The sequence below is a fragment of the Camellia sinensis genome, chromosome 7, assembly GCF_055761805.1.
Source record: "Camellia sinensis isolate YWXY chromosome 7, ASM5576180v1, whole genome shotgun sequence".
Classification (NCBI taxonomy): Eukaryota; Viridiplantae; Streptophyta; class Magnoliopsida; order Ericales; family Theaceae; genus Camellia; species Camellia sinensis.
The window spans coordinates 196,978,270-196,992,193 of NC_138967.1; positions in this window are offsets into that span (position 1 = coordinate 196,978,270).

The window sequence follows — 13,924 nt, forward strand, 5'->3', positions numbered from 1 at the left end:
ATTTGCTTGGTGACCTCTTCCTTAATTTTGAGAGCCCAGTCCGGGTGAATCCTTCTGAGTTTCTGTTTGACAGGGCGGGCCTCGGGATCAAGAGGGATCCGGTGCTGTACAATCTCAGGATCGATTCCAGGCATGTCTTCGTAGGACCACGCGAAAACATCTTTGAAATCTTTTAATAAAGCGACTAAGCGCTCGCACTCCTCCGAAGACAACGTGGACCCGATCTGGACCAGCCGCGGGTCCTTCTCAGTACCAACATTCACAGTAGTGATTTCATCCATTAAAGGTTTAACAAATCTTTCCTGCTCTTGATCAATTAATTGTTGCAAAACTGGGGGAATTTCTCCCTCGTTGTTTTCATCAAAATTTTGAAAATCCTGATTTAAGCAATAAATCAAAGGCACAGAAAAATACTCAGAAACCACATCCACATCATTCTCATTAAATATTTCCAAGCCGTCAGATTCCTCTGTTACAACAGACTCAAAAGAAAATGAAAATGACGACCTAGACAGGACTGTGGCATCCGGGTTATCACCCCCAGGAATACCGGACTCAGACTCAGTCGAGCTGGAATCTGATTCCGACACACAAGATTCGGTAGAATCAGATTCCGGCTCACTACCTGGCCCGGAACTGCTGGATAAAAAGCCTTCTTCATATTGCCAGATGAGAGAAGGTGCGATAGATGCATCCAAGATCGGCGTTGGAAAGCCCGCAGCTATTTCATCTCCAATCATAGAAACCGAAGAGTTATCCCCCAAGCACTCTTGGTCGATCGGAGGATCTGATAGTAGACTCGCCAGTGCTACCCCCATTTCAAACTCTGTGCTCTCAGGCTCCACTGCTTCACATTGCCCAACCTCAGTTGGTGGGTCTGTATGCGCTTCGGCAACGTCATCCCCAGATAATTGTATGTCGAAGAAGATTTCAAAACCAGGCACGCGCTTCCCCTCTGCGTTTAGCCATGGCTCCGGGAAGCCGCAGAATGGAAAATCTTCCCCCTCCCGGACGAAACGTCCGTTTAGGGTACCCCAGATGGGCCTATGAATTAACTCAAATGGCTTCCTGGCCTTCTTTGCTCTGGCCCTTCCGGCCATTTCTTTCCCTTTCCTCACCCAGTCCTCTTTGGTGGGCAGATAACCCAGTCCAAAGGCGTGAGGGTTGTATGTTTTAGCTTGTTCATGAGGTAGATAGATTGAGCACTAACGTACATACCCTCATTCACAGCCATGACATTCTGTACCACTTGAGCCTCGGCCAAAGTGAACCCCGACAAAAACACATCCTCCGTGCCGTGCTCGATCTCCAAGACGGGTGTGGACACTTCCGGCGGCAGATGGATTGATGAATTCCCAAAAACGATCGCTGCCCCTTTCCCGTGAGGGTACTTTAGCATCTGATGTAGAGTGGAAGAGACTGCTTTGACCTGGTGCAACCACGGTCGCCCCAAAAGTAGGTTAAAGGTTGCGGGAACGTCCAAGATATGAAATTCAATACTGTGTTGTCCTGGACCAACCTTGGTTTGAATTTTAACAGTCCCCATCACTTCTCTGCTGGTATTGTCGTATGCTCTGATCACTTGGGTAGTCGGGACGAAGTCCGCGGGTTTTAACCCGATTGCATATGTCGTTCTGGTCGGGCAGACATTAATCGCAGACCCGGTATCAACAAGTACCACCAGTATCCACTTATCTCTACATTCCACAGAAATATAGAGAGGTTTGTTATGATTTGTGCCCTCAGGCAGTAGTTCCTTGTCCGAAAAGGTTAATGCCGGGGAACCTCCTCCCGGAAAAACCAGCCCAACCAGCTGTTCAGGCGTGGGGTCTATGGAGAGTTTGGACTTGTCCATAGCAGATAGGACAGCTTCTCTATGTACTCGTGATGCCATTAGCAGTCCCCAGATGGAGATGTCTGCTTGTATCTTCTTTAATTGTTTCAGCACAGCTTCCTCTTCAATCTACTTCTCCTTCTGTTTCTCCGCTTCTCTATCCTTCCCGGATGCCTCGGGTTGGTCCAGATGTGGGGGTTTGAAGTACCGCCCACTTCTCGTCATATGGTCAACCTCATCGAGGTACCAAGTGTCATCCGGTTGATTATTTCCCCAGTCTTCATCCGTGTGGGCAAGACATAAGTCATCGTCTTCCCACCACATTTCGTCGGTAGCCAACAGACACCTGTCTGGCTCCGGTTTAGTTGCACTCGCAGTACTCCCTGTCCACATGCTCGCAGCATTCTCTATCTTCGTGCACACAGCACTTTCAGTCCCCTCAGGGCCTTTAGCTTTCCTAATTCTCTCAGCCTCCTCAAACTTTTCTCGTTCCAGCTGCATCAGTACAGCTGTTTGTTCAACAATTCCCGTATCCATAATGCCCATGTCTCGAGCGGAATTCTTAGCACCGGCGCTCTCCGGCGATATAAATGGGGTCACCGGACCCGTCAAAGCGGTCGATTTGTGGCATTTTGAACCTATCGGGGAGTGTTACGGCCTCCTCGGTATATCTGTCTTCGATATCCGGCATAGCCTTGACCCCTTGGGATTTCTTGAAGAGTTTCTCAAGTTTGCTCAATTTCAGAGCTGTATGATCAACCTCGAACTCGAAGGGAGAGTCGAGGCGATTGGGTGCATGGACCTTGGACAGTTGTGGTGGAAGCGGGGGCGGAGCTGGCCCCGTTGGAAAATTCGTGTCCTCTTGTAAGTTTTGGACATTCGGCGGGATATTCTGGGCATTTGGTGGGGTGTTCTGAACAGTAGGTGCCTGCTCAGGTAATAGGGCCCCTGCCGGAGGAGGAATTTGGTGTGAAGCAGATGCTGTATTATGTTGTTGCAGTCTGGTAATCAGCTCAGCCTGTTGGGTCATAACCTCAGCTTGTTGCTTAGCGAGTTCATCCCGGCGAACGGCATCCTGTTGCATGGCCCGCATGGTTTCTTGCATTTGGCGCATCATCTCCTCAACTCCTGTTGGTGCCGTCATACTGTTTTGATTTATCTGAACTACTGGCAGATCTGTCTCAATGGGGATCTCAATCCGACTGTCCACTGATGGGGGAAACCACTGTTCTGGTGATCTCTGTTCAGATATACTGCGCTTTTTCTGCTTCCTTCTGGTAACAGGGGGTAGAGAATGGAACACTGGCTGTCCGTCGATTAGATCCTCAGATCGATGGAGTCGATGACCTCGTGTCCAAAGTGCTTGGGGAATGCCTGCTGGGTTGGAAGCAATTGTGCTAGAACTGAACCTAGCAAAAGATAAATAAAGCGAAAAGGAAATAAATAAACAGATAAACGGACAACACAACAGCTTAAAATAAAATGCATGACACACAGCCGGGCATAATCAACACACAGTCAATAAGCTGAACACACACTGTCCTTAAACACTGATTATTATCCCTGTATCACTGTCTCCTAAAACAGAATCTGATACCCGCAGATAGCTGATTCTCAAATACTGGCTGATGCCCGCAGGCCTGATACCCACAATACTGAACTGATGCCCGCAGGCCTGATGCCCAAACTCATATACTGAACTGATGCCCGCAGGCTTGATGCCCAAACTCATATACTGATACATGCATTCCTCTAAAGCACATAACAGATAAGTGAGAGCCAAAACACCCCTATGTTGGGGTAGGGTTTCCCTGTCCTATTTTGTCAGGAACTAGGGTTTCACTACGCACAGAGCGGTTTCAAACAACCTATAAACGGGTAAGCAACCTGTCCAAATTTGGAATGGTCACTAAGGATCCGAATATGCACTAGGTCGAAAGGTCAAAGAGGGTGCCCCGATAAAACCGGGGTTTGTGTTCCCATACTGGCAGAGCCCACAACCGGTCAGCCTTATGGTCATGCCTTGACAAGACAAGCCTTCGGCAAACCGTTCAGGAACAGCAGATGGCAAACACGGTGTCCTAGGCGCACCAATGCAAATGCAATGCAAAGAAACACACAAGTGTAGTAAAAAACAGATATCACGAGTTCGAGTCATGTTCTCTAAATCCCCAACAGAGTCGCCAGAAACTGTAACAAGCCCGCGGGGGACCTCGCTACAGCTCGGACTCGACTTTGTGTAGTCACGGTTCTAAGTCTGAACCAAAGAGTCTAAATCCGGCAAATCGTTTTGAGAAACAGATTTTGGAAAGAAGTGCCAAACATGGACTGCTTTGCCAGATACAGAGTCGCCACCGAAATGTTTTTTAATGGGAAATTTAGGAAACCCTGACTCGGTGCCAAAGGCCACGTGTCCGTCATCACCAAAGTTGCCTCGGCTCGGGAACTTGGGTACGATTGGGGAAGGTCACTTCGTGAGCACCCCCGCTCGCCCGGTCATAGACCGGCCTCTACTAACCATGATATCAATTTTTGAAAACATTGTGAGTTCTTATTCCGGTTATTAGCCTAGGTTACTATGTGATGCGCACAGCATACAAGTATAGATTGGATCGCCTGAATTGGAACAAAACATTTCATGTTCGTTTTTTGAAAATGGTTTGCTACCCGCAGGTAGGCTTGAAACATTTGATGATTTATTCCAATCCAACTAACCCAACCTTCACCCACAGGCATTCAGGCAGTTATATCACATAAGCATTTAGCCTCATGGTAAGCATGCTATTTATGGCAGTCACTCACACGCATGCAGGGATGCTAAAGCATAAAGCTTACCGGGTACTCCAAGCCAAAACAGAAACTCATTAGAATTTTATGCATGATCCTAACTATACAGAAATGCCTAATGCAACACATGCAAAATGCAACTATAGTAGGCTCGGCTATTCTAAGATGGTATATGAAATGCTACAACTATCATGTATTCAATTTAGAATTAAAAAATACAATGCAGTTAGTATGATGCGCCGAGCCCGGTGCATGCAATACAGATGAATGAATGCAAACTTGCTGTCATACTGTATGCTAATTTAAACATGCCCTAATCTAACCATCAAAAGCGGATAAATAAAAGGGAAGAAAGACGTGGGGTTGGAAGACATACAACACACACACGCACACTTATTACAGTTGTGCCCTCGCGCAGAGGGTCCGAATAAATATACAGTCCCGAATAAAAGAATATTACAGTCCGAATAATACAGTCCAAATAATATACAAATTTCTAATTAATTAAGAAATTAACTAAGAAAGCGGTAAAACTGGCATGCAAGCCAGGGACTGCCTTGCTTCTGATGGATGATGCATGTCCGGGTTGTCTTGCGCGGGAATCCACCGGGATGCCCCAATTAGCCTCTGTTTAGCAGCTATTCTTGGAAAGCGTGCCAAGTCCCGGAAAGTTACTGATTCCTGATTTTGCTGCAACAGAGAGCAGGAAAGGGGCATAGCAGTGTATTTTCACAGATATATGCATGCCTCGATCCTCGTGCCACCAATCACGCATACCGAGGCATGATGGCCGAGGAGTCGAATTGCACAATTTAATGTAGGATGAATGCACATGAAAACATAACAAGACCTAACTCCATCATGGATGATCCGGAGTGTCGGTGACTGGGAAATTGAGACACATTCCGTCACTCGGAGTACGAAATGCACCTCGTTTCCCGTGCCCGGGTTAACTCCTATCCCGAACACGATGCAATATGCATGACATGCAACTAAGATGCAATCCTAACATACACCATACTATGAAAATGAGATGCCTCGAAATGCGTGCACACGGGCACGCAAACCGAGAAAATGACAGAATGCAATCTAAGATACAACCTAGTATGCACTATGCTATGAAAATGAGATGCCTCGAAATGCGTGCACACGGGCACGCAAACCGAGGCGATGGTATACGCAATGTAAATGACATGCAAACATGATATGGGCTTATACCAACATGAGCGAGCCTCAGCCACACTCACATAGGATGCTGATGGATGAAAATGAATTGCCTCGAAATACGTGCACACGGGCATGCAAACCGAGGCGATGACATACGCAATGCAAATGACATGGAAACAAGATATGGGCTTATACCAACATGAGAGAGCCTCAGCCACACTCACATAGGATGCCGGTGGATGAAAAATGACGTGCCTCGAAATGTGTGCACACGGGCACGCAAACCGAGGCAATGACAGAATGCGATGCAATGACATAGAAATGGAAAGCAATCATTCTAATAGAATTTCAGCACTAAAATACGGGGGAAAACAGTCCCAAAATGCGGCAAAATGACACTAAATGCATGGAATTGTCCCAAAATGCGAATTTAGGCACCCGAAAAGGCCTATAGCTATGCCAAACATGCACAATATGGACATGTAATGCAAAGACAGAAGCTAGGCAGTCCCAAAAAAGGCACTTTCACAGTTATAAACATGGCCAAACAGCAAACATAGGTAGGGCAAAAATGGCATGCAAGAATAGGGGCCAAGAGAGGGGTAATGAAGCAAGTGATATAAGCAAAATCCAAACTGAAAAATTTCCTTCTACAACACTGAAGAGGGACCAAAAATATGAATGTTTACAGTATATTGCAAACCTCAAATCAATATACAAACATGCTAAAAAAAGGCACAAGATTGAGGCTCAAAAGGTGCTATAACATGAAGTATACAAAATAATCACCAAACAGAAAAAAAATGTTAATGAAACATGAAGTATAGGCCAAAATAAGACCATCTCTAGGCCTGTAAAATGGCCAAAAACAAAAGCATGGTAGGCTGCCATTGCATGCAAGAATGGGGAATAAAAGAGAAATATAACATGAAGTGGCATATGGAGGTCCCAAACCATGAAAGGACCTAAATGAAATATGAAGAATGGACCAAAATAAGAACTTTTTCAGAACTGTAAAATGGCCAAAAACGAAAGCATGGTAGGCTTCTATTGCATGCAAAAAATGGGACCAAAAGGCTAGTATAAAGGTAAGTACAACATGGAGGTCCCAAATGGTGTTGAGCCCTTCTTCAATGTTGAATAGGGGCTCAAAATAAGCCTAATATCAGTTTACAACATGCTCAAAAACAGATTACTCATGGGCCAAAAATAGCATACAAGATTATGACATATAAGAGGATCAATGAAGCAAGTGCATCATGGAGGGCTCAAACAGGGTTGAGCCCTTAATGAAAAGTGAAAATGAGCTCAAAAGAGGGCCACTTTCAGTTAGGGCCGGAGCTTGAAACAAAAAGCATATAGGGCTTACAAATGGATCAAGAAAAAGGGTCAAAAGAGGAAAAATGTTACTCACCCTTGAAGACTAAATCTTTTGTTGCTTCTTGGACCAATTTGCAGCTCCTTTAGCCTTTGAGAAGCTCTCCTTGTTGCTGGAAATGAAGTGGTGATGGTAGAGCTTGGTGGTGTAGAAGAAATGGTGATTAGGGACTTGGAAGTTTTTTAGGAAATGAGAGGGATAGAGAGGGATTTGTCTATGGAAGCTTGAAGACAATTTTTTCTAACCCCAATATATGATATGGCTTGTTGGTTATAAGGGCAAAAAAGGGGGTGTAAAGGTGGGGGAAAAGGAGGGCAACTTTCCCCCACAAAATATCCCCCGGATATTGATATTTTCTGGGAGATAAAGCTCCACAGCTGTAAAGTGAACAGTGCAAGGATCTCGGCCGGCCAGTTACTTTGGCTGCAGGTGGCCGGCCGGCCACACCCCCTAGCCGGCCGGCTAGGGGTCAAAAGGGTCAAGCAGATTTAGTGGCCGGCCACCACATAATGGTGTCCTCCCATGTGTGTACATCACAAATATGTGGTTCAAAGTTCAAGAATGTGGGTCCAAGGGGTTCAACATTAGCCCGGAAAGAGGGGTTCAAAAGGGTCAAATTGAATTAATGGCCGGCCACCATTTTTTAGGATCCTCCCAAGTGTGTACATCACAAATATGTGGTTGAAAGTTCAAGAAGATGGCCCCAAGGTGTTCAACATTAGCCCGGAAGGAGGGGTTCAAAACGGTCAAATTGAATTAATGGTCGGCCACCACTTTTTAGGATCCTCCCAAGTGTGTGCATCACAAATATGTGGTTGAAAGTTCAAGAAGATGGCCCCAAGGTGTTCAACATTAGCCCGGAAGTGTGAAAAACGGGCGCCGGAGGGCGTCGAAGGATGTATAACTGGTTGCTGCAACAATTACTGGCCTTTCACCCTTCTGTGACCTCCCCGGTGATAAAACAGAGGTACTTGCCAAAAATGAACGAAAACCGTTGCAAAACGAATGCTCGGGGACCAAAACGCGCAGTTCGAGGTCCCGAAAATGGGCTGTTAAGCACCGAAAGTGGCATTCGGCCACGAAGTGGGTTTCTCAGACCCCAGTGTCCTTCAAAAGGGAGAAAAAAGGAAGTATGCCAAAAATCAGAACAAACGGAGATGGTTAGGCGGTCCCGAACCGAGGCACACGGCCTGACGGCTCCGAAGACCGGAAACCGGACTCCGAAATGGGAAAAATGGCCTACGGCCACCAAATGTGGCCCACGGACATTGAGAGATGGTCTACGGGACCTCTCCCTTCCCTCAGGAAAAGAAACAAAGAAAACCGAGCCTGGTTCGCAAACCGAGGCAAAGTACAAAAGAGGGTTCGGAAGTCCGGAGGCAGGGCTCACGGCCGCAACTCTGAAACTTCTGAACGAGCACATTATGCAACATCACCAAGCACTCAATCAGTGACGTCTGAGTCTTAAGGTCGGTCAAAAATGGGGTGTCTACAGCGAGATGCCGCCTCTCGCACGCCCCGGCTTCGTCAGATACTCATGGTTTGAGGTCCAGTTCAGGGTTCAACCAGCCTTAGCTGAGGAGGCACCAATGACCCAGGAGGAGGTGGAGTAGTACGCCCGCGGCTTTCTCATGTTTGTGCTGGGGACGACCATTTTCGCCGATTGGGCGAACACCATGCCTCTCTATTTGTTGAGTGCGCTAGTGGACGTCATGCGAATCCTGCGCTACGACTGGGGTGGCGCTGCCTTGGCCACTCTGTATGGATACATGAGCTCAGCCTCCCGTTGCAGCAGGCAGTTGCTCGGAGGCTACTGGCAGGCTTGGGAGGTACATCTTCTTTTCTGCTTTACATTTCTGCTTTCCATTACCTGTACTCTGTACACTGCACACACTGCGGTCTGCTTCACACTAGCTGTATACTGCACACACGGCACACATATACCCTACTTTTTACTGACTGTATACTGCACACACTGTACACTATACACAATACACTGCACAATACACGGTTCTACAATTTCTGCTTTAGTCTGCATTATGCTTTATCCGATAAGCATACTGATACTTACTCTGCAGTTGTGGGTCTACCCCTACTTTCCGAGGCTCGTGCCTGTGCCTGACGAGCAGACCCCTCTTGGCATGCCATTCTCCCGCCGCTTCGACGTTAGGTGTGTGCGGAGACTGCGGGAGTCTTTCATCTTCTTCCGCCGCTACTTTGACACCATCACCCCCGCGGAGGTATGTTCAACTTTAGAGTTTATTTAAACTTCGCTTTACAGATCACCTGGCAGCCTTGGGCTCCATTGCCAGTCGTGATGTAGGAGCGATTTACCGGTATCGAGGAGACTGCACGCTTCAGGATCTTACTGGAGGGGCCGGTCTGTTGGGCTTGGTACTTGGGTGAGCGTTTCCTAAGCCAGACCCTGGGTTTACCAGAGTAGATAGTCCCGGTTCACCCTCCTGAGCATATGAGGGATACTGAGAGGTTCACCCCTGAGCAGATGGCCGACTTCGCGATCGGCTCGGATGCGATACGCTTCAGAGGCATAGGCGACTACTCAGAGTACGTTCTGACGTATATCATGCGGCCTTTGAGCAGTGGCCGTCGAGCTGAGAGAGAGAGAGGCCTGCGGCGCCGGTAGCTGGAGCAGGAGCAGGGGCGGGAGAGGGAGCACCGAGGGTGGCTCGGGTCCGCGGCAGGAGTGGAGCTCGGAGAGGGCGGGGGGCTAGTTAGCCAACACTGCCCACGACGATGACGTGCAGAGGGTGGGGTGGGGCGACTTACCAGATCCCCATTGCTCCCCCTCCGGCTGATCATGAGTTAGTCAGGTTCTATGGCTTGCCTCCGGTATGTACTACTGCATTTTGCATTCTCCACCGTCATTTCATTTCATTTCATTTCGTTTGATATTCCGCAGAATATTAATACTTCTAACACTTTTGCAGGCTTCCTCTAAGTACACTCGCCAGTCCCTGGAGTTGACCACTTCGGTGATGGGGATGCTTCAGCAGAGCCTCAACCTTTTGTCCATTTATAGTATTCCGGTATGTTCTTCTGACCACGGTCTCAAACCATACATAAACTGTTTCACATAATCCGATGCACAACACAACACTTGATACACGGCCCTCACAACATCTGACACACTGTAGCCCACAGACTGTTCACAGCACTACTCACAGCATTCATACACTGTACTCATACACTACATTCTGCACTGACACACTGCTCACAGTATTCACACACTATATTCATACACTGCATTCTGCACTGATACACTGCTCACAGTATTCACACACTGTATTCATATACTGCATTCTGTAGCATACACTGCTCACAGTATTCACACACTGTATTTATATACTGCATTCTGTAGCATACTGATGCGTTTGCCATTTGTACTTTTCAGCCTTCTTTCCAGCTTCCTACTGTAAGAGGTGCTTCAGTTGGACCTTCCGCTCCTACCTGAGACGACAGAGCATACCCCCGCACCAAAGCGAGGCGTACTCATATTGGGAGTAGCTCACGGGCACCAGTCCCCGATGACGATGAGTCCGAGGCGGAGACGGTGGCGGAGGCAGTGGCGGAGTCATCTGAGGAGGAGACCGGAGATGGCACTAACTCAGGCTCAGATGACGGCACTGATGACGAGAGGACGAGAACCGACCCTTAGGCCTGAGGCCGCTTGACATTGATCCAGATTTTTGCTGCTTTTCTTCTTCTTTTTTTGTACTTTCTCTTTTTTTTGCTGGTAGCTAGAGTACCTTGTATTGCTGCGGGCAGGTTTTGTTTTTTCCAAACCTTTGTACTTGAAAAAGATGATGAAATGAAACAAAGCTTTATATCTGAAAAAGTGTTACATTTTGGTACATTACAATACATCACATCACATAACATTGTAAATGGAATTGATTTCCTGTCTGAAAGTCAAATGTTTGTATTGTAATAACCAGGTAATGAACCAGCTAATAGCAAAACAACTTAAACAACCCACTGCTCAGTCCGAACACTCACCTCATGCTCTGCTGGAGATTAATCTACATACAACGAATCCTGAACAAACAATTCAATCTGACAAGACGGAATGCAAAGGTAGACTCGGTTGAAGTTGAAGCACACTTAGATGCCCCAAATTTTCCCTTTCTTCTTTTGCTTTGCATAAATGTGGAGAATGGCACAGCACTCTGAGCACAACATGATTAAAATTTTTTGAGATTGCAAAAGGGTTTTTCAAACCGAGGTATTGAGCCTACAACTGAACACAGTAAAAAAAGACTCAAATAAAAAGTACACGACCTAATCACAACGAGACACGCTCGGAAAAGACTCAAAACAAAAGTTGAGGTAAACAAAACAAAAGACACGACATACTGACGTGTTTACAAAAATGAGAAACCTCAAATCACGAAGAGCCAGTTCCTTCCGGTATTGTTCCCACCCTTTCTGATTTGTGATTCTCACATCACTCGGCCCTCAAGCTCGTTTTTTTTTTTTTTCTCTCAAAAACACTTTTTCTCACTTTTCTCTCAAGTTACACCACTCTATTCTATATTCTCTCATTCATATTTTTTTTATCCCTCCCTAGGGTGATTGATGGATGAATAGGAATTTGTGGATTCAAACCCAACATTGTTAGCTCGTAGCTATTTCCTCTAGGAACGTCTAGTTAATGTTCCAGATGAGGGAACGGAGTACCTTGATCCATTCCAGTTCGTGCTTCGCACTTGGTTCGATACCTCATTGCTTGGAGGAGGTTGAGGGCTTTCAGCCCTTTTACTGACAACTTCAGTTGTGCCTTCTTCTGGTGAATAGAGTGCCCTTCTGGCAAGTATGTTAACCACGGGGGAAAGACAGAACATCTGACTCAACTGTGCCCCTAGTTCATCATTTTGACCATTTTTTTTTTGTTTTGGTTTTCTACTAGAACAATTTTGGCCAAAATGAGAGTTAGATTAACATACTTGTTCGATTTTTTGATTTAAAATCATGCAAGTCAGGCTATGAGCACTGAAAATTTTCCTTTTTGGGTCCAAGAAAATGGTCCAGTTTTGGAAAATGAAATAATTTTCGAGAAAATGGTCAACCTCAGCAAAAATTTTCAAAAACTATTTTTGCAAATGGCCAATGCTCAACGAGCACGGAACCTACGCTTGAGATGCACAACCTTGGATCCGAAGGAAAATGAAAAATTGCCCCTTGCTCGAAGGAAGCTGCATGGCAACAGAAAGTTGCCCGTTGTTTGAATGGCGACTCATGGCAACGGAAAGTTGCCCCTTGTCTGGATAACGCCTCAGCATTTTGTAAACAGTCCTCATTAGTGATGATCACGACCGAACTCTCGGACACGAAGAAGACGAAGATGGTCAAAACCAATATATGGACACAGTCGCTTTGAAAGCGTTGGTGGCTGGACTTCAGGATGAAGTTGCCTACATATCTCAAACATGGGAATCAAGCCTACGTAGTACATGGTGTCATAACTGAATTATCAAATTCAGAGAAGGCAAGGATGATCAAAACCATTACATGGACTCGGTCGCTATGAAAGCGTTGGGGGTTGGACTTCAGGATGAAGTTGCCTACGTATCCCAAAATGGGAATCAAGCCTTACGTAGTTCCGGTTAAGGTACACTCGGGTATTAACCTTCACTTTTTGGACTCTAACTTTTGCCAAGGCGCCCGTTGTTGGTTTTTGACCTTGCGAGCTTTGTTCTTCTTTTCTCTTTCAATTCTTTTCTTTTCTCTTTTTTTTTTCTTTTTCTTTTCTTTTGCATTTTTTTTTTGTATTTTTTGTATTTTCTCTTGCTCTAACTTTTGCCTGGGTCGCCCTTCCGTGTTTTCGGCCCAGCGAGCCTCTCAAAGGGTAAAAGTGTAACAAGTCCATGCCAAATGGTTTTGAGATCCTGAAGTCATCTAAATCCAGGAAAATGACTGTTGTATTGATTTGCTGAAGGATCCATCTTTGGCTCTTCGAGCACATCGGACATTTTTGCCCCTAGTTGGAGGGGTGCTTCTGTTCTAGCTTCACAAGCTTCTTCTGATGAGATCTGATCTTCTTGATCAGACTTTGGTGCCTCTTGTTCGAGGGCTGCTTCCAATCTGGCCACGCAGGCCTCTCTTGATGGCCGATCGTTGAACACTCCGAATTGTGGTTCAAGGTTTTAAAGCAAGGGCTCAAGTCTGGAGGCTGAGAGCGATCCTAAGCTGCCCAATCTGAAGAGCGATTCCACAAAAGTCTTCGCAGGACCGTGCAAAACATTTTGTTTTTGAAAGTTTTTAAGGAAGCGACAAATCACTCGCGCTGAAGATAGTGTGGAACCAGTCTGGATCAAGCCAGGGTCCTTCTCAGTACTCACGCTGACAAGCATGATTTCAATCATTAAGGGCTTAGCACGCCTCCCTTTCTCTCAATTTGATCAAATTTTTGCAAATCCTGAGGAATTCTTTCCCCTTTGTTTTCACCGCCGTGTTCAAAAAGGTTTTGAAAAACTTAGGTCAACGCAATGTTTTTTAGGGCACAAGAGAGCAGGTGGAATGTACTGCTATTCCATTCAAATCCTCTGGCACAACTAGCTCAAAATAGCAGTAAGCATGAAAACATGATAGCCGCAGCTATTTCATTTAGATTCCCTGGTTGCAACTGGCTCCATGGCAGAGACAGACTCAAAAGAAAGCAAAAGGGTAATTACAAAACAAAAAGGTGTTCAAGGCAACAACCCTGAAATCACCTGACATTCTATACAATGGGACTGACT